The following is a 20,772-nucleotide window of genomic DNA, read 5'->3' as shown; positions in this document are numbered from 1 at the left end:
AAGCACGTTTACACAGGAAGGCACACACACACATGTGCACACACGTAGGCACACACCACCTCTCTTGTCCCACCCCCTGTGAGGAGCTGGCCGCCCGCCAAGCGCAGCGCTTTCTGCTGGGTGTGCACAACCTTTCACAGACTCTAATTGAGTCGAGGGTGATTTATAACGCGGCAGCGCCCCTGCCCGAGCGGGCTGCCCCCTCCTGCTGCAGCCCTGGCCAGAGCCTTCGGCCGCCCCCCATCCTCCTCTCACAGGGTCACACACACAGGCCCCTTAGAGAGAGAAGGGGCCCTTCCCTCCTTGTCACCAGCTCCTTTCTTCATTCTTGCCTTTCTCTGAGGCCAGACACTGGGCTCTGAGAGGTTTTGCCTCAAACCACCCACTCCACCGCCACCACCACCAAACCCAGCATCACAGCCCAGATGCTGGGAGACCAATCACAGCCTTTCTAACTGCCTGGCTAGGGACAGCTAGGACCTTGACTCCAGATCACATGTGCTTCCTGAGCTACAGCAGGAGAAACTGGATTTAGACATTAGAAGGGACTTCCCCAGTGAGCTGAAGGTGGGGATGGGCTCTGGTCAGCAGGGGCTGAGAGAGCCTGGGTTCAGGGTGATGGGAGAGGCCACTGAGAATCTCGCTTCCTACCTCTCCATCCTTTTGGGTAAGTGAGCTGACTGTGACCCTTCCTCCCTGCTGTCCCCATGGCCTGTGCGGCTGGGCCTGTGATTAATTGCATTAATTAGGCTCTGAGGTTCGGCTCATAAAGTCCCCTTGTCCACCTAAGAAGGAGCTGCTGGGAGGGCCTTTGTCCTGGTGTGTGTGGGGGAGTATGCACCCTGACCCCTCACCTCTGACCTCAGCATGGACTAGCAGCTCCAGCCATGACCCATGAGCTCAGCCTGAGGGCTATTTCATCCTCCTAGCAGCCTCCTGTGTTGCATGCCGGTGCTGTTCACCCTTCTGACAGTGAAGGCAGCCAAGGCTCAGAGAGGCCAAGTCCTTGCCTGAGTTATACACCTGGTTCATGGTGGAGCTGGGATTTGAAATCAGACAGCAGAACAAAGCATGCCTGACCCAAGCCTGACCCCACGACAGAGCCCCATCTCGCTCCCGGACCCCTGGTGCTAAGGGTGCTGTTTTTTTGGAGCAGGAGAGGTTCCTTGGAGGAGCTAGCCCTCTCCTTTCCCAGCATTGGGGTTAGCTTACAGCGTGAAGGACTCAGATTAGATTTAAGAGGGACCTCCCTGGTAGTAAAGAGATTGGGAGCCAAAAGAAGTACGAGTGTGTGGCGGGGAGAGGTGCAATGGAGGGTCTGGGCTGTCCCCAATGGAGTCCACATGGTAATGGCAGCCAACACGCCAACAGTACTTGCCTGTTGCCTATGGACTCACACAGTCCCCTGGGAGAGGAGTTGAACCCCGTTTTAGAGGTGAATAAAACTGAGATTTGATGATTTAAACCATCTTCCCCAGCCTCATGGATTCAAGGCAACTGCACTTGGACCCCTTGCTGCCATATTCCCTGGCCTCTGTGGCCCAGTGACCCCACTTCGTCTCTGCTGTAGGTCAATCCAACCTTTGGCCCTCCTGAACTCAGCTGAACACCTGTGAGTGAGGGTGTGAAATGGGTGGCCTTGAAGGTATGGAGTGTGTCCCAGAGACCCTGTTGGGGTGGGGATTTGTGCTTGGATGTGTCTCACTGTGTGTGTTTCGGTGACCTTGGCCTCTTTGTGTGTGAGGGTGTCTTTGGAACGCTAAATAGATGCTGTGTAGATTTGTGCTTGTCTCTTTGTGTCTCTGCATGTTTGTGTTTGTCTATAGACCTCGATCATCTCAGTGTGTGTGTATGTTTGTCCGTCTGTCTCTGTCCCAGTTTTTGGATGTGACTGTAGGTGAGCATCTCTGCACACACCTGCTGGGTGTGTGTGTCCATGTGGCTCTGTGTCTGTTTCTGCAAGTGACTTTAGGTGTGACAGTGTGTGTGATGGTGTGTCCATGTTTCTGTATCTGTGTGTGTGACTGTGTGTGAAACTATCTTAACTGTATCTGTGTGTGTGTGTGTGCATGTCACTGAACGGCGCTGTCTGTGTGACTGTGTTTCAGAGCTGGGACTAAAATTGTGGGCACAAAATTTCTTAGTAATCAGGAAAATTAGTGTAAAATTTTTCAAAATCACAGTTAATGCAAAGAATCTGTGATTAAAAACATTAAAGACGGGATCAGTGTGTGTGCACGTCCGCGTGACTGCGTGTGTGGCTGTGCCTGCGTGCCCTCCCTCTCGCGCCTCCAGGTGAGCGCACCCCCCTCCGGTCACGCTGCGCTGGGCTGAGCAGCGATAATTTCCGAGTCGGCGGCGGCTTTGTGTGCACCGGCCGCTGTCTTGGGGGCGGGGATGGAAGGGAGGGTTATTTCTCCCCCCTCTTCCTTTTTATTGGGTCATTAACAACGGCCCGGACTGCCGCTGCGCCCCCCCCCCTTTCATGTCTGCCGCGCCTCCCGCCATTATCTCCCTCCGCCGCGCGGCGTAATTCGATGCCAATCAGGTTTGGGACGCTGACGCGGCCGGATCAAAGACGGGGCCGCGGCGCTGGAGGGAGTGCGGTGAGGGAGCAGGCTGTGCTCCCCCGGGGTCGGCGCACCCACCGTGGGTCCCACCCAAGCGCCCAGGGTCAGAGTGGGGAGGCCCCGCTCAACCCGTGACGGGGGTTAGAAGGCCGTCTGCGGTGACGAGAGTCCAGTAGGGCAGCGGGAGCCAGGGCCCCTGACGGGCTGGAGGTTGGGGGTGGTTTCCTGGTGGGCGTGGCCTTTAGATGGAGCCTTGAAAGATTTTGGTAACAAATGTGGAGCTAGCAGAGAGATGGCATTCTACGCAGGGGGACCAACTTGGGCAAAGGCTGGGAGGCAGGAACCAGCCGTGTTTTAGGAATGGAGAGAATCTGGCAAACTCCTCTGGCTAGGCGTTTGTGCTGTATTCCGAGGGCACGGAGCGATGGAGGGTTCTTGAGAGGGGAAGGACAGAACCTCAGCTGGCCTTCAGGACAGTTTATTTGAAGATGTCCTCTGCCTGCTGGAAGCCCTATCGGCTCCCCCCACCTCCTCCACAAGAGATTAGTGAGATGGTGAACGTGATAAAACAAGCAAAAACAAGCACAACTCTCATTTATTGAGCACTTACTGTTCACCAGGCCAGGCCCCAGTCTTGTTTCATTCTCACAACAGCCCTGCAAGGTTGGAACCCATTTTACAGGTGAGCAAACAGAGGCACAGAGAGGTAAAGTGACTGGCTCAAGGTTCCACAGCTGGTAAGGGGCGTGGTTGGGTTATGAACCGGCATCATACACCCAGAGCTCACAGGAAGAGGGTTCTCAGCTGGAAGGGTCCCTGCCCCGGCTATCTGCTCTACTCCCACCGCACCTGGGCCTTGGGGGAGGATGGGGGTAAAGGTTTTGGAGCCGCCCCTGTGGGGAGGTAGTGGTTCCACAGAGTGGGCTGGGTGGGGGTGGGACCAGAATCACCCCCCTCAGACTCACAGCCATTGCTTACAGCCCTCTGTCTTGGTCTGTAAGACACCTGCCACCTCCTTCCAGTCTGCTTCTTTGTCTGTAAAATGGGGTTAACAAGTTTCTTGGGCTTGTCCCTGAAGAGTCAATGAGTGAATGTTGCAAAGGGAATTTTGAAAGTAAGATGCAGTATAAATGGGAGTTTTTATTATCACCATCAGCCAAAAGCTTGAGGGGAGGATGATGTCTGTTAGATAGTCCCGGCAGCAGAGGATGGAAAGCCCCCTTCTCCCCCAAAGAAAATGCCAGTCTTCAGTCCCCATGATTTTGGAGAGAGTTGTTCCCCTACCCTCATTCCTGAGAGAGAGAGAAAAATAGATTTTCTCTCTCGAATAGTGCTGGGTCTTCACAACTCTAAATATCTCAGACCAGAGAATGTTCTGAGCAAACTGTGGTATACATAATACATGCTTCTGTTCTCAACTAAGAAGAGGCCTCCAACCTTGAGGGCACCAGCCAGCAAGGGGCCCCACCTCTGTCCTCTACCCTCTAACCCTCAGATCTGGGCTCTGGTAAATGGGGCATTGGGGGAAGTGGGGAGTGGAGGCCGAGCCCTTGGCGCCTTCCAGATGGTTTCCTGAGTACCTACTTGGGCTGGGTCTGCACTGACCTGGGGAGATAGATGTAGGAAGCCCACAGAGAGTGCCCATTCTGGTGGAAGAGGCCAGAGAGAGCACAGCTCCTGCACATGGGGATCCAGGCTCATATGGATGGGGTTCCCAATGGGCCTGGGGACACCCTCTCTTCCTGGAGGGACAAAGGAGTTGGAGTGAGAAGAATGAATAAAAGTTTACCAGATGAGGGCTGGGGACAGGAAGCACATTTCAGGAACGCAAAGCTGAGAGCCCTGAAAGAATATTGCACAGTGAGGGTTTCTGGAGTTGGGGAGGATGAGCAGGGGGGCGGGCCTGGGAGGGCTGCTGGACCCCCAAAAGGCAGAACCTGAAGGAGCTTGGAGGTAATCCTGAGGGTGCTGGGGACCCAGAGCAGCTTCAGAGCAGAAGATCACCCTTCCTCAGCTTCCTCATCTGTACCATGGGCACAAGACATCTCCCTACCCCCGGCAGGGCTGGATAGCAGGTAAATGAGACAGAGGAAGGACAGACACTTGGGCCTTTTTACCCCCTCCTGCTCAGGGAACTAAGGGATGGACAGAGGCTGAAGTGAGAAGGCAGGGATGGGGGGCTCTGTCCCCACTGTTCTCCATGCACAGGCAGACAGATCAGGGATCCTGAGCCCCCTCCCAGACCTGGAGGTGGCCATGACTAGCAGCCCCAGGTGACGTTGTCAGGTGGCTTTGGCAGTGTCTACTGCTGGGGAAATGGGATCTTGGTTCCAGCTCTCAGGTCAGGAAAGCTGCTCTCTGCTGGGGGTCTCTGCAGGGCCCGGCTTTAGGCCTGAGCAGGATCGTTTTGTCGTCTGTTGGTTCTACATCTCCTACCTTCCCGAAGGAGGTCCATTGCCCCCCATCCTCCATTCCTCCTGGGGAGTCCCTACCTGGCTGGAGCTGGGTGCCTGTGTGTGTTGGGGAAGGGGGTGGTGGCTGCGCCGTACACCGCAGATCCTGGCTGCCTCTGGACGCTGAAAAATCCAATTTTCTTCCTAATTGCCACCGCCCGCGCTCTCTCTCCCCTCACAGCCCACTTCTGCTTGGCGGCGCCTCGTTTCCCCCACGCTCCCCTACTCCTGCCTCCCGCTGCCCACCCCACTGCGGACGCTGCCCACCCCCGCCCCTGCCGCGGTCACCCGTGTCGGGACGCACCATATATCATGTCTGCAGCAGGGAGGGGCTGGGAGAGCGGACAGCCCCCACCTTGGGCTCCCTGACGAAATCGTCCTTTTTCGAGGCGGATGACAGGTTGTGGGAACAACAGCTTGAATTACGGAAAGAAGTTTCCCCACTGAGTTAATCTGCAGTGGCTGGAGGTGACCTTCTGGAGACGGCGATTAATCACGGGCCGTGGCGGGCGCCGCGCCACGCGGGGCCCTTTGGGGGAATACTAATTCCACTACAAGATAAATCATAATTTGACAATAATCATCTGCCCTAATCACTCCAATTCTTCCGTTTAATTATTTGTATACACTGTATTTCTTCAACGAGGACCCTGTGTGCCCATGGGTGGGGAGGGGAGGGCCACCTAGGCACAGACCCCTCTTTGGCCCTCAGCCTCAGGGCCCCGTTGATACGCCTGGGGAGGCCTGACTCAGAACTGCTAGGGAGAATATTGGATCTCAGAGTGCCATAGCATCACTGGGGAAAACTGAGACTCAGAGAGAGGCCAGGCCTTGCCTGAGGTCCACAATAGGCTTGGGATGAGCCAGGCTGAAGACTAAGGCCTCTGATGTCCAGTCCTAGGCTGCACCCCATTGCACTGCCCTGCTGAAGAGTTGGCCCAGAGCGCCTCACTTCCACTGTCCTGCTCCCTGGCATCTGTTCCCACTCTCCTGTGATGCTCGCTCCCACCCTCCATCTGCCAGCATGGACAGCGTTGCTGGCTGCTTCCACCCACCCCACCCAAACCTTGGGTCTGGCTGTCCACTCAGGACATGAGGATCAAAGGTTGTGGGCATCTGAGCAGGTATTACCTGCCCCCACCTACTAGGTGCTGTGTGATCGCTGGCAGTTGACAGGACCTCCCTGAGTCTGTAGCCTTTACCTGTAAATTGAGTGGGGCTCCCTTGTTCCCAGTGTGATGGAGACCTGGCCAGGTGCCAGATGGATAGGGGTGCTCACAGATGCCTGCTGCTGTCCCTTCCTGTTCTGTCAGGGCCCAGTCACTAAAGCCCTGCCATTTCTTACCTCTACCCCCTCCCAAATCTGGCTGCTGGGGACGCCATGCTCAGCCCCTCGGCTGCCAGGAGTGTTCCAGGGACCTAACCCTGCCCCTGATGTCCCCCTTGGAGGGGCTGCCTGGGCTGCCTGGCTCTGGCTCCCTGAAGCAGGAATCAGAATGACTCAGTGTCTTTCTTCTTCCAGGCCAGCTCCTGGCACCCCATGGTGGGGGTTAGTGGTGATGGAGGATGGCGGTACAGTGGGGGCTGTTGGACCCAGTGTGACACCCTAGTTGGGGCTCACGTGGGAACTGTGGTGCATATTTGTGGCAGTGTTTTCCAGACAAGAGCCAAAAGCCTAGCTGGGTGTGTGCTGGTGGGGCTACAGCCATAGAGAATGATAGACTGTTGATAATGAAAATAATGATAACAGTAGTGAAGGTTAGTTCCCGACAGCAGCCTGCCCGGGACTTCCTGGTCCCAAGGACAGTTGATGGCAGGCTGATGGTAGAAACACAGCTCTTGTCCTCAGGATGCCTCAGTCTCAGGGAAGAGATATGGCCCCTTTGCTCAGATCTGAGAGAGAAGAAAGAAGCGGGGAAAAATACAAACCACAGTATTACCTGCCGACATTCGTGGAGTTGCCGCCATATGCCTGGCCTCGCGCTCAGGACTCTGCCTGTTTCAGGTCCCTGAGTCCTATGGCCACGTATGAGTGAGGTGTGATGTCAGCCCGTTTTACAAATGGGAATCAAGTCACAGAGAGGCAAAGTTACTTGCTTTATGTCACCAAACTTGTGAGTACAAGGCTGGATTTGAACTCAGCCTCCTCCTCCATTCCCTCCAGTCTCCTAGAAATCTTGACAAAGCCACTTTATGAGTATTGTGGATTTCTGGTTAGAGAATTTGGGAAAACCTGAGCTGGTCTCTTTGCCTCTCAGGGTCTCAGTCATCCCAGCTGTGAAAAGGAGCGTAGGGCAGTTGTGAGACTGGAGATGTGAAAGGGCAGCTGGTCCCCGCCTTGGCCCCTTTGCTCAGATCTGAGAGAGAAGAAAGAAGCGCCTTGGCCTTCCATACCTGTAAGTTCCGCATGGGGTCTGACTTCCTTCCCTTCTGCTGTAGTTTCCCTTCATTCATCCTCTTTGGACACAGGGCTCCCCTGTTCTCTGTCTTTGGCTAGATCTGTGCCCTCCCACTCCACCTCCTTAGTGATCCCTGCTTGGAGGAGGGGATATGTGTGGGGCAGGCAGTGGACTCCATCTGATGCCATTCCCTGACAACCCCTGGGCAGACCAGCCATGGCTTGGGACCAGTAGGGACACTACTGGGTCTGTGAGATGGGTTTTGATCAGGTACCCCCTAAGGATCCTGCAGTCCTTACCCGACCCAACCTGCCTTTTGGGGCCAGTATTCCCACACACCATGCTGGGCTCTGGAGGGTGGCTGTGCAGGAACACCCCACCCCAGCTATAAAGACCTGAGGGCGGTCATTTGGCCTTTCTGAGCCTCAGTTTCCTTATCTGCAAACGAAAGTTAACAGTGTTACCTGGCACACAGTATGCACTCAATAATTGTTGCCTCTTGTTGATATCAGACTGCATGGTGAGGTCACAGAGGGGTCAGCCAATTGTCGCCGTCCCCAGCCTGGCCCCTAAGCTGCCTTTTTGGGGTATTCAAGAGGGGAGGGGCATCCCCCTTGCAGATAGCACTCCACTCCACTGGATCAGGCCCCTCCCACCTGAGCCTGCCTCTCCTCCTGCCAGGGGAATGGCAGGTGCGGGGAGGGCTCGTGGGGAGGTGGTGGAGCTGTGGCAGGAGAGGGGAGGCAAAGGTTGGCTGAGTGGGGGAGAGATGGCCTGGAGGGAGAGCAGCTGAGTCGCTGGGGAGGGAGGGAGGCTGTCACACTATAAATACCTCCCAGGTAACAGGACCCGTAAATGAAGGGAGGGAATTAGTCACATTCCGCGGCGCCTCGGAGAGAGGACAGGGAGCAATGACCTGAATCCATGGAAGGGAAAAAATTAGGCTAACCTTGGGGGGGGGGGGTGGCTAGGGCTGGATACTGCGCCTCCTCAGAGGGGTGCCCTGGACGAGATCTGCTGGACAGGGGCCAGGGAGGAATAACTGGTAGGAGGGGTCTGGAAGGGACAGCTTGTCTACTCTATGTCCAGGTGTGTGAGGGGCTCTTTTCTTCTCAAGGTCCCCTGGCCTCTCTCAGAAACTCAAACCCATTCCCCTTGGAAGTCCTTCCAGGGGTCTAGCCCTGGTCTTTCCTCACGTCACTCTGAAGCATGCTTTCATTTGCTGCCCTCCTGAAGCCCTTGCTCTCCCTGAGGCCCCCACATTGTCATGTATCTAGATCTAGCTCTGGGGTCATCCCCTGGGTTCCTGGTTCAGGCAGAAGAATGTTTGCTTAAGAAGCCAGAAGGATATGTCTTGCTTCCCCTCTGGACCCCGCTGCTGGGGCTGGCTGGGTCCACTTGTCGCTCACTGGGATGACGAGCAGGGCCTGCTCTCTAGCCTCTCCTCCCCAGCTTCCCCCTGCTCTGGGCAGCCCCCTCCCTATGGTTGCCTGGGCGGCAGTCAGCACATGCCCTCCCTTGCCGACCCCTTCCTACTCCTCCAGGAAGGGAGTCCAGGCCCCTTGGCCTGGCATACTGAGCCTCCCCAACCAGCCTCCAAGCATCTTTCTAACCACATCTTCGGCCCTCGCTCTCCCTCACTCCCAGCCTGCCACTCTAAATTCCCCAGATCTTTGCATGCGCGGTCCTCTCCACTGAGGGTGCCTGCTCTTGCTCTGCCTGGAGGACTTGCATTTTCTACCCAAGCTTGAGTTGGAAATTCTTGCTGCTGTCTCCCCAGCTGAGTTGGGTCCTCTTTCATATATGCTCTGGAAACCCTTCTGGCGGGGGGAGTGTGGGGAAGCGGTTAAGATCCAAGTTAGAAGGCCAGCTCTGCCTCATGGTATGTGGCCTGGGGTGAATAAATGAACTCTGGGGTACCTCAGTTTCCTCATCTGTGAAAAGGGGTTCTCACAGTGCTTCCCAAGGGTGGGACAGTCTGGGTGAGTCCCTGCATGGGGAGGGCTTAGCACACAGTCAGCGGGTGTCTGTTGTTGGGGTCACGGTATTGACTGCACTGTTTCTGTGTCTGCCTCCTCAGTGGGCTGTGAGATGGAGGGGTAGGGGGGTGGCGCTGCGTCCCCGCGTGACTCGTCCCGGCAGCCGCAGTGGCCAGCTCGCGCCTGGCACTGAGACGGTCGGCAAATGTTTGCTGAATTAATGAGTGGGGGCTGCAGGGGGGGCTTGGGCTGCAGTTCCGCCTGGGCTGCTGCAGCTGGGGCGCCTGTCTAAATGTGTGTGTGGTGGGAGCATGAGTGAGGGGTGTCTGTGGGTGGGGGAGCTGTATCCGTGTCCCGGGGGCCTGGTGGCGCCGTGGGCAGCCTGGCGCGCCCGCTCCCTGGGGTCCCCGCCGAGCGCCTGCCTGGCTGCGGGACCCCGTTGCCAGGAGCAGTCAGGATGCGGCAGCGTCTCCATGGCAACGCGGCATCTCGAGCCGCGCGCCGCCCTCCCCCGGCGCCCCGCAGTGGGCAGGAGGCCGAGCCTGGCAGCCCCTCCCGGCCCAGCAGCCAGCAAGCTGGGCCAGGAGGCCGAAGCCTGGTGGGAGGGACTGAAGAGGGGGCTCCTTTTTTTCTAGAGATGAGGGGCTGACCTGTCTTTACTTCCCTCTTCATCTGGGGGAGGTAGACAATATGAGGGCTCTATCTTCTGTCCATGTGCAGTGCTCCCCCCGCCCCAACTTCTGGCCAGGAAATCAGGAACAGGTCGTGGTCAGGGAAGGGGACCCTCTCTGGCCAAGGGACATCTCTGATCTAAGTCCTGGCTGTGAAAATGGCACAATGATCCAGGCTCGAGGGGCTGCAGTATGGGGGCACTGAGGTACTGCTGGGGAAGTGCCCTCCTGGTCCAGGGTATGAGTGCAAGCTAGTGACTTCCAGTACCCACCCAATGTCCGCCAGTATCCCCACTTCTCACCAATATTGCCCATGTCTCCAGTACCTGCTGAGAGCTGTCGTAATGCCCCTTTAACCTCTCAGTCATGCCATATCCCAAAAACCACTCAATGCTTCCCACTGTGGGCTTAATGACCCTCCCCCTCAGATCCCCCCTAGTGCCTCTAGTCCTCATCCAGTGTCTTCCCAGTGCCTCCCAGTACTTCGAAGTACCCACTTGGTGTCTTCAGTTGTTATACACTATCCTCTTACACTTAGTATTTTGTTTTATTTTTCCTCCCCAGAGCCCCCTAGTACATAGTTGTGTATTTTTAGTTGTGGGTCCTTCTAGTTGTGGCATGCGGGACGCCGCCTCAGCGTGGCCTGACGAGTGGTGCCACGCCTGCGCCCAGGATCTAAACCGACGGAACCCTGGGCCGCCGCAGGGGAGCACGTGAACTTAACCACTCCGCCCCGGGCCGGCCCGTTACTCAGTATTTTCAAATATCCATTCAGGCTCCCCCAGTTATCACCCAGTAAACATCTGATGCCCTCCTTCCAGTTTAGGCTTGGTGCCCCTTAATATCCTTCAAGGTCCATTCACTGCCCCCACTAACTGCCTAGTGGCTCCTAGTGCCCTCTTATTAACTACCCAGTACCCTACACATCCAATGTGGTTCCCAGTACCTTCCTAGTACTCCTGTTTACCCAGTGCTAACGACTACAACCTCATTCTGCCCAGTATACTCCCACTACACGTCTCCTGCCCCACTCTGTTTCCCAGTAAATCTCCCTTATCTTTCTGCCCCTCCCACCCTCCCACCTCGAGCTCCACCAAACCGCAGTGCTCACAGTGGCCAGGAGAGGGCGCGCGAGCGGTCAGCTGAAGACCGAAGCGCGGGGCGCGGCCGAGGTGGAGGTCGGGAGGGTGCATCCGAGGCCTTTGTCTGACGAAGCCTGAGTCCGCGCCCGGGGTAGGGCTGCATTTCAGAGGAGTCCTGGCGGGGGTGACCGCATCCCCACCCCTCATTCTCTGTTAGTCCCACCGGGCCCGCCGCCGCGGCCGTCGTGGCTTCGGCTCTAGGAGGGAGCGCGCGCCCTCTGGTGGCCACGGAGCAGCGCAGCTCCTTGGGCTGCCGAGCGGGGACCGGGTGGTGCGTTTCTTCCCTCCCTCTTCCAGCGTCCTAGTTTCTTGGGCCTGTCCTTCAGCTGGCACGCGGAAGGGTGAGAGGTAGGGCATTGGGGTTGTCGGCAATCCAGACTCCTCTCTGGGGGCAAGGCAAAGAGACTGGAGCCTGGGTTGAAGGAAGAACATTGGTTAGAGAGCTCGAGACTGAAGGCCCCAGAGTCGGATCTGTGGGAGCAGAATGGTGGTGGTGCAGGGAGAGCTGTCTGCTAAGAAGTGGATCTCTACTCAAGGATTCGGCAATTCGGGCTTTTATCTGGGTGTGCTACCTGGAGAGGGAGGGGAGGATGAGGGGCTGGTGGTAGGGTGAGGTGCCTCCATTCCTGGCAGTTCCTGCCTGTCCCTAAGCTCTTAGCAATGGGATTGCCGGCCATCACCTACCCGTGAATAACACCATTACTGCCTCTGCCCACCGGCTAGCCCTAAGTACCCTGCCCACCTGCCTGGGCTTGTCCCCAAATCTTCAGCAGTCCCGAAGGGGTGGGGGCATCCTCTCCCCCTCCCACAACATGGTTTCCTGTCCTCTGTGTGTTGGGGAAATAGATGGAGCTATAGCAGGAGGGATCCAGGTTAGACTCCTGTAGTCTGTCCTGGATTTGGGTGACCCTGGCCTGTAGGACCCTCCAGGGTCAGATCTGTGCTCTTGCGCCCATCTCTGGTCTGGCATCAGGACAGCACTCAGTGAGCCTCTGCTCAATGGGTTAGTGAGGGAGTTCCCTTAGACTTACAGGTCCTTAGAGACACCTCCTCCATTCTCCTTCTCATTGCATGGGTGGGGAAACTGAGGCACCCAGCAGGTAAAGAAATATTCCAGGATCACCAAGAGTGGATGGATGGGTGCTAGAACAGTGAAGTGTTGAAGAGCACTGGTCTGGTCTGGGTTTGAGCTCAGTTCTGATACTTGCTGAAGGAGCTTTGTCAAGTCGCTTCCTTCTTTCTAAGCCTCAGTTTCCCCATTTATAAATTGGGAATAAAAACTCTATCTACTTCCAAGGATAGTTGTGAGGATTAAATCTGATGATGATGCTACTGGGGAGGATGATAATGATCACAGATGCTGTTAGCTGAACACTCGCTTTGTGCCAGGTCCTGTGCAGAGTGACTCACTCAGCACGTGAGATCCAAGAGGTTATTACACTAGGTTGACAAAGGCTCAGGGCCTTCCTGAAGAGGCTGTTGGTAATGACCAGCTCACAGGCAAAGTGACAAAGCCCCTACCAGGCCTGGTGCCCAAGTCCAGGCCTCTAGGATGAGCTCCAGAGCTCCTCTGCCTCTGCTAGGGCTGGTGGCAGAGGGAGGGACGAGATGACCTTGGGCTGTCCTCTGTGCAGGGCTCCCATGTTCCCTAGGCCTGGATCAGATTTCCGGTCCCCGGGGAGGGCAGAGGGAGCTAGTTGATGGAGGAAGCATGTGTCCTGGCCTGGGCAGCTGGACCTGGGGGCCTTGCCCCGGAACCTGGGGCCTTTCCTGCAAAGGGAATATCCAAGAGCAGGAAGGAAGTGGGGAGGGGGAGGAAGAGGGAGGAGGGAGAAAGCATGGGACAGGCCCCAGCTGGGAGTGAGTTCTCTCTGGGACTGGCCGAGAAAAGAGAACATCTGGACTGGCCTGGCTGAGAGGCCGTTGGGCTGTCACTTTGGCTGGGGCTTGGGTGTGTGTGTGTAGGGGTGGGCAAGAAAAGAGGATGAGTCCCACCCTCTGTCCCCCCCATCTGTGTAACAGGTACAAGAACACCGCCTTTCTGGGCTGGATGGGAGTAAAAAATGAGGTCAGGAATTTAAAGCGCCATCAGGACCTGGAACACAGTAGATGCAGCATGCCTCTCAGTCCCTTCTCCCTGGCCTGATCTGTGAGACGCTAGCTCAGACAGAGACGGCTCCCACTGCCTGAGAACTCATGTCTTCATTCTGTGACCATTATCGAGCACCTACTATGTGTCGGGCTCTGGGGCTATTAACCTGAACAGGAGCCCGTCCCTGCCCCCAGAAAGCCCGTCTGTAGTGAGGGAGGAGGAGGAGGAGTCACCAAGTAGTGATGGGGGGAAGCACAGGGCTTGTGACAGTCCAGGGGAGGCTCCTGACCCAGCTTGGGAGGTGAGGGGAGGCTTCTTGGAGGAGGTGATATTTATGTCAGGACCCAAAGGATGAGTACACAGTGGCCAGGAGAAGATGGTAATTTCTATGTTATGCGTATCTTACCACAATCTAAAATAATCAATAAAAAATATATATCAAAACATTCATTTGTTTGTTTGATCCTGCCTGACCCATTAAACTGTGAACTTCACAAGAGCAGCCCTCTGTCTGTGTGGTGCACCTCTGTGCTGCCAGTCACTGAGGACATGGGGAACAAGACAGACAAGGTACTGAGATTCAGCCTGGGGGGAGGGGAAGAGGGATCTCTGTGGAGGGACGGGCAGGCCCCAAGCCCAGGGTTCAGAGCTCTGGCTGCCATAGAATGTGTGACAATGAACATGGTGAGAGGGGAGGCAGAGCCTTGAGGCTCAGGAATGGGGCTGTGGATTTTATCCTGAGGGTATTGGGGAGCCACAGAATGTTCTAGGCAGGGGTGGCATGGTCAGAATGGAATAAGGCCCAATGGAGCGTACTCAGGGCCTCTATCGTGTGACCTGCCACCTCGGCTCTCATGGCTCCTCCACAGGGAGCAGCCAGTCTGGAGCGTCCCAGCCCCCTAAGAACGCCTCAGGCTTTCCCACCTCATTTCTTTCCTAGAGCTACTCCCCTACCTGGATATGACTTCCCTGGATAGGCCCTCGCCTTACGCAGACCATGAAGACACAGCACGGGGAGAGATGGAGCAACCCACAGCCCCTTTTCCTTTCTGTCCTTCCTTACTCATCAGTCAGCCGAAGTAGAGCATGTGGGTAGTATGTGCGCAAGTCAAGAAGTGAAATAAAAACAGTGGAGTTTGTCTGTGCAGTGTTTCCACCGTTCAGGTAAGAATGAAATACATTTGCATGCACGAGCTACAAAATACAAATTGCGTAATTTCTATGATTCTGCGTATGAGTGAAATGCCCTTGTATTTGCATTTAAAACTGGCATTGCACAATATAAAGATGAATGGTAAAATGCATGCTAGTCATTTAAATTTTTAATTTTTCTTTACTTAGAATGATATTAAATAGCAAATAAAAATACATCGTGACAAGTCGAGAGACAGACCACATAGGAAAGGAGAAATCTTCAAATATATTTAGTTTTATATTTGAGTGCCTTTAAAATTAGGCACTTTTCCCTTGCTTTTTGGACAAAGGGTTCTGCATTTGCATTTTGTGCTGGGCCCTGCAGTGTAACCAGCCCTGGGTGGAAGACCCTTCATGTCTATTTTGGGGTGGGAGCTGTGAGGGTGGGGACTCGGACTGCCCCCTCAGGCATTCCCTCTGTGGTGCAGCCAGTGCGGGGTGGGGGGGGAGGGATGGGGGGGCGTGGCTCTCAGTTCCCTGAGCCCAGGAGTGCAGGCAGGAGATGGGACTGGCTCCTTACCTACAGTACACCTCCCAGCTGGTGGAAGGCTGTAGCCCTCCCTGGGGGCCCTGCTCTCTCCCAGCTTGCCACAGTCCAGAATTTGGGGCAGTGCAGGGCATGAGAGCGAAGCCAGCCCCTTCAGGCCTGAAGATGCTGCTGCCCCTGGCCTTGGGGGTGTTTTCACTGACTGCCAGGCTCCGTCCATCCTGGCTTCCATGGGGTTCCTGATGCTCTCCCATTGAGATTAGGGGCTCCCAAGGGCAGAGTTTGCAGATGGGCCTCAGAAACAGGCTATTATTGAGCCGGAGATGGGCTTTGGTCTTGCCTCTCCCAGCCCATGTCCCCAGCTGGGTGAGGGACAGAGGGTGGGTGCTCTCCCCTTGGCTTGCTTTTGGGAGACAGTGGAAGGAGGAATGGAAACCCCTTGGTAGTGATCGGCCAGCAACCAGCTGCCTATAGGAGACCCTCGCATTTGAGGCAGAGGGGGTGGGTGACAGTGCAGCTAGGTGGGAGGAAAGAGCCTCCTCAGACTGGTCCCTAAGGGGGACAGGGAAGGAGCAGCCCGCACGGGGTGATTAAGACTCCCTCTCCCACTGTTTGCCGTTGACTCTACTCCCAGACCCACCAACTCGCCCAAGCTCTCTGACCCTATTGCTTCCTTTATACCACAGGATAATGACTCCACCTGCCCCAAGGACTGTTGCGAGCATTCTCTGAGCTAATCTACAGAAAGCTTTTAGTGTGGAGCTGGGTACTTCGAGGCTGCCATTCACAGAAGCTCACCTGTTGTGGAAGAGGTTGGTGACTCGGACTCAATGGGGCCTTCCTCTTTGGCCATCAGGAATTCTCTCCATCACCTTTCCCTCTCCCGGCTCCTCCTCCTTCTCTCTATGCCTTCTCCCCTTCCTCTCTCTGCTGTTCCTCTAGCATACCAGGCTCATGCTCACCTCAGGGCCTTTGCAATAGCTGTTCCCTGTCTGCAGCTCTGGTCTTCCAGATGCTTCATGACTGACTCTTTATCATTTCTTGGGTCTGAGCACAAACGGCACCACCTCCGAGATGGTGTGCCTGACTGCTCCATCTGACATCCCCCTTGTGCAGCTACTCTGTTACATTTCACTGTTTTAATTTTCTCCCTGGCACTTGATAGGTGATAGTTTTGTTCACTTGTTTGTTCAGTGTCTTTCTCCCCTCCCCCCAGGCTGAGCCTCAGCACACTGTCTGTGTTGTTCCCCATGTCCTCAGTGACTGGCAGCACAGAGGTGCACCACACAGACAGAGGGCTGCTCTTGTGGAGTTCACAGTTTAATGGGTCAGGCAGGATCAAACAAGCAAACGAATGTTTTGATGCATATTTTTTATTGATTATTTTAAATTGTGGTAAGATACACATAATAGAAAAATTGCCATCTTAACCATTTTTAAGTGTACAGTTCACTGACATTAAATACATTCCATTGTTGTACTTACATGCCATTGTTGGCAACCGTCACCACCATCCATCTCCAGATCTCTTTTCATCCTGCAAAACTGAAACTCGGTACCCATTAGACAACAACTTCCCACTCCCCTTCCCCCAGCCCCTGGCATCCACCCTTTTACTTTGTTTCTGTGAATTTGACTACTTTAGATATCTCATTTAAGAGAAAGCAGACACTATTTGTGTTTTTGTGATGGGCTTATTTTGCTTAGCATAATGTCCTCAAGCTTCCTCCATGTTGTAGCATGTGTCAGAATTCCCTTTCTTTTTAAGATTGAATAATACTCCGTTGTATGCATATGCCGTATTTTGTTTATTCATTCATCCACTGATGTACACTTGGGTTGCTTCCCCCTCTTGGCTATTGTGAACATGCTGCTATGAACATGGGTGTACAAATATCTCTTTGAGACCCTGCTTTCAATTCTTTTGTGTATACACCAAGAAGTGGAATTGTTGGATCATATGATAATCCTGTTTCTGATTTTTTGAGGAACCATCATACTGTTTTCTTTTTTTTTTTTTTTAAAGATTTTATTTTTCCTTTTTTCTCCCAAAGCCCCCCGGTACATAGTTGTGTATTTTTAATTGTGGGTCCCTCTAGTTGTGGCATGTGGGATGCCATCTCAGCATGGCTTGCTGAGCAGTGCCATGTCCTTGCTCAGGATCCGAACTGTCGAAACCCTGGGCTGCTGAAGCCGGAGTGTGCGAACTTAACCACTTGGCCATGGAGCGGCCCCCATACTGTTTTCCACAATGGTTGCACCTTTTTGCATTCCCACCAATAGTGCATAAGGGTTCCAATTTCTCCACATCCTCACCAGTGCTTGTTATTTTCTTTTTTTTTAAGATTTTATTTATTTCCTTTTTCTACCCCAAACCGCCCAACACATAGTTGTATATTGTTAGTTGTGGGTCCTTCGATTTGTGCTATGTGGGACACCGCCTCAGCATGGCTTGATGAGTGGTGCCATGTCTGCGCCCAGGATTTGAACCCGGAAACCTTGGGCCACCAAAGCGGAGCACGCAAACTTAACCACTTGGCCACGAGACTGGCCCCGCTTGTTATTTTCTGTTGTTTTTTTTTTTAACACTAGTCATCCTAATGGGTGTGTGGTGATAGCTCATTGTGATTTTGATTTGCATTCCCCTAATGATTAGGATACACATTTTCAAGGAAACATGTTTGGAGAGTGGAGGGTAGGGAGCCTCTTAGCTCCAGTGGTCTGGAAGCCCTCTTCAAGAAGGTGGTATTTAAATTGAGACCTAAAAGAAGGGAAGGAGGCAGCCATTGGAGGATCTGGAGGAAGAACATTTCAGGGAGAGAGGCAGTAAGTGCACAGGACCTGTGAATGTGTGAGTGCTGCATATTTTTGTTGGAGAAATAGTGAATAACGGGCATGAGGGGAGGTGGCGCTGAGGGGCGGGCAGGGCCGTCCAATTCAGGGCTTTAGGCCATGGGACGGAGTTTGTATTTGCAATTTATAGTAAACACTGGTTTCCTCAGGTTGTGGGGAAGAGGCAGGAGGACAGGGGACGGAGGGATGGATGGACGGAAAAGCAGGGCTGTTTGGGTGGTGATGTCGCTATGTGCGCTCGGTCGCGTGGTGCTTGTGAGTGTGTGCCGTGCGTGTGCGTCCACAAGGGGGCATGGTGTATGTAGGTGCTGACGCGCGCGCGCGTGTGTGTATGTGTATGTGTGCCTGGACACCCCCAGCAGCCCCGGATCGTTATGTGATCTCTCTCAAGAATGTGCTGCGCCCACTTCCCTTCTGCCCACAACGGCCTCCCGCTCTACAGAGTACTGGCCGTCCCAGCCAGGAGGGCGCAGTGTTGCTTTTCGGGCTCCTACTACGGTCGGGAACCCGCAAGAAGGATCCAGAGCCCATACCTAGGGGCTGAGACTAGTCTCTGAGAATGACCACCAGGTTTTAAAGGTTTGGAGACAAGGGCTTGCCCGCCTGAGACGAGGAGAGGACTCCGCGCCCCGCCTCTGCAAGGCAGCCAGGGACGCGGGAGCCACGGGCTGGGTGAGCAGGGCCGGCTGCTGCAGTACCGAGAAGGGCCGCCCGGGGGCAGCTGAGGACGCCGAGCCGCGGAGAGGAGGAGGGGCGGGTGGAGGGGTGGAGGGGTGGGAGAGGAAGCGGGGTGGGGGACAGAGGGGCGGGTAGGTAGGGGCTCAGGGCTGCCGGGTTCTACAGTAGGTTTCCGCCTCTGAGTGGCTATGTGAGTGAGAACAAAATGAAGGCATGAGCTCATCGCCATCCCGGTGGCGTCCCATTTCATGCTCACAGCAACATCCTCACAGGCCCAGAGAAGTGGAGCCATTTGCGCAAAGTCGCTCAGCATGGGGATTCAGACCAGAGCTGAGTGACCTCTAAGCCTGTAGCTAACCCCTGTCCCACCCTGAATGAATTGATCTGCAGGAGAGTGCGGGTGTGTTCAACTGTCTCCTGGCCTCACCTATCCCCCACCACTCCCTGCCTCATCAGAGCACTCTTCCCCCTTGGGCAGCGCCAGGACAGCCTGAGGAGGGAGGCTGGGACTTGGGACCTCTCCCTGAGGTCCCTGGGGAGGAGGAATTCAGGGGCCCTGGGGTAAGGTCATAAGTATGCCCACATTACCATGGTGACAACCCAGGCATAGTAACATCTACTAATACTGGGCCTCCTGTCTGACCTTCCCGGAGGCTGAGGGCTGGGCAGGGGGATCTAGGGGACCTGGCTGAGCCCCTGGCCTGCCTCTGGGGCCCCTGCTACCTCTGCTGACTCTTCTGGGAGCATCGGGCCCACCTCCCAAGGACTGTAAGCTGGGATTCAACCAGGGTCCTCTTCCAAACCCCTCCCCCAACATATAAGTGTGTGACTGGCAGTTTGGCCGTCCCTGGAGGGAAAAACATGGATGGTTTCAGCTAAGACCATTGAAAACAGAGGGGCAGACTGAGGCTCAGAGACGAGCAGGGAGCCATCCAGGATCATGCAGCCAGACAGCTGCTGAGGCCCTGGTAATTTTCACCTGGAAAGGACTAGAGGACCTCAGACAAGGGAGTCAGTAAGATTTATACCCTTATGTTGGAGACTGAGGGGCCAGAAGGACAGTAATCCAGCCTGCTCCTCCAGAAAGTCCTCCCTGACCACCCCCTCTGCCACCAACGTCGAAATGGCCTCAGAGCTCCCTCGACACTTTGGGCAGAGAGGCTAAAAACTCATTTTGAGTTGCTTAATGGACCTCAGAGACTCTGAGTCCATTCTCTTGGTCAGCACAGAAATCCCTTCTCTAACCCTCGTGTCAGCTGCCCATCTTGCTTGCACACCTCATGCAACAGGGAGCTCACTGCCTTAAAAGGCAGCCTGTTCCATTGTAGGACAGCTCCTTCTAGTGAAACCAAACTGGCCTTCTTGTGCTGTCCATTCGTTGGAACGAACTCACCCTGTAGAACACAGAAGAGTGCCTCTGTCTGCTGCACACAGGCCCCAGGAGGCTGCAGAGAGGTCTGTACCCTCCCAGCCCCACGCCAGCCTTCTCTCCAGCTTCAGTGGTCCCAGTTCCTCATAAACAACCTTTCTAGCCCTTCGTCTCCTGAGCAGCTCTCCGTTAGGTATACACTGGGTGGGAATGGCCCTTCTGTGGTGACTGTCTTCTTCTCAACACACAAGAAAATAGGTGTTCATTATCGGGAAATTAGAAAATACACACAGGAAAAAATATCCACAATCCCACCACCCAAAGACAACCCCTTTTAGCTCCTTGGGGACTTTCCTCCCAGACTGATGCCAAGGCGTGTATTAAGAAAGTGGGAGGCAAAAGCGAAGTTATTCAAACCTGGTGGTAGGTAGGAGGCCTTTTACGGGAGAAAGGCAGTTTTTGTTTAACACCTGGAAGCCTCATCTAGTTGTGAAGACAGGTCTGCTCTGGAAGACTGAGGAATGGGACAAAGAGAACAAAATAATTCTTATACTAAAGAAAGAAGAATTTCAAGTTTCCAAGGGCTGTGCTGGAGACGTGGGGGGATTTCTCCAGAGCACTGCCTTTCCCGCAAGCTCCCAACAAGCATTGCCTCTCATCACCCCTCACCTACCTCCTCCCAGAGCCCGGGGCAGGCGTCATGGGAGCAAGGCAAACCCAGGTTCCAATTGGCAGCGGCCCCCTTTAGAATGAGGAAGTGAAGGTGCAATCCTGAACCCCCAGAGAAAGCCCTGCAAGATCCTGTTACACTGTGGGTGGTCCCCTTGCCCTGCCTGGCCCCAAGTGTCAGTCAAGCTGTGCGTCCAACTAGTGGCACTGGAGGTG

The 20,772-nt window shown here is 54.8% G+C and overlaps 1 long non-coding RNA gene across 2 annotated transcripts; it reads left to right on the top strand.

The window, feature by feature from the left end:
* Positions 1–521: 521 nt before the first annotated feature.
* On the top strand, positions 522–16,780 carry LOC139075298 (uncharacterized). 2 transcript variants are annotated; one of them, XR_011525539.1, is made up of 4 exons: positions 522–667; positions 1,479–1,612; positions 14,247–14,470; positions 15,674–16,780. It is a non-coding gene; the product is annotated as an uncharacterized lncRNA (long non-coding RNA). The 2 variants fall into 2 exon arrangements; XR_011525540.1 differs by lacking the exons at positions 522–667; positions 1,479–1,612 and adding an exon at positions 11,462–11,562.
* Positions 16,781–20,772: the final 3,992 nt, after the last annotated feature.

The sequence above is a fragment of the Equus przewalskii genome, chromosome 13 (assembly GCF_037783145.1).
Source record: "Equus przewalskii isolate Varuska chromosome 13, EquPr2, whole genome shotgun sequence".
NCBI classification, from domain to species: Eukaryota; Metazoa; Chordata; class Mammalia; order Perissodactyla; family Equidae; genus Equus; species Equus przewalskii.
This window is presented reverse-complemented; position numbering and strand designations above follow the sequence as displayed.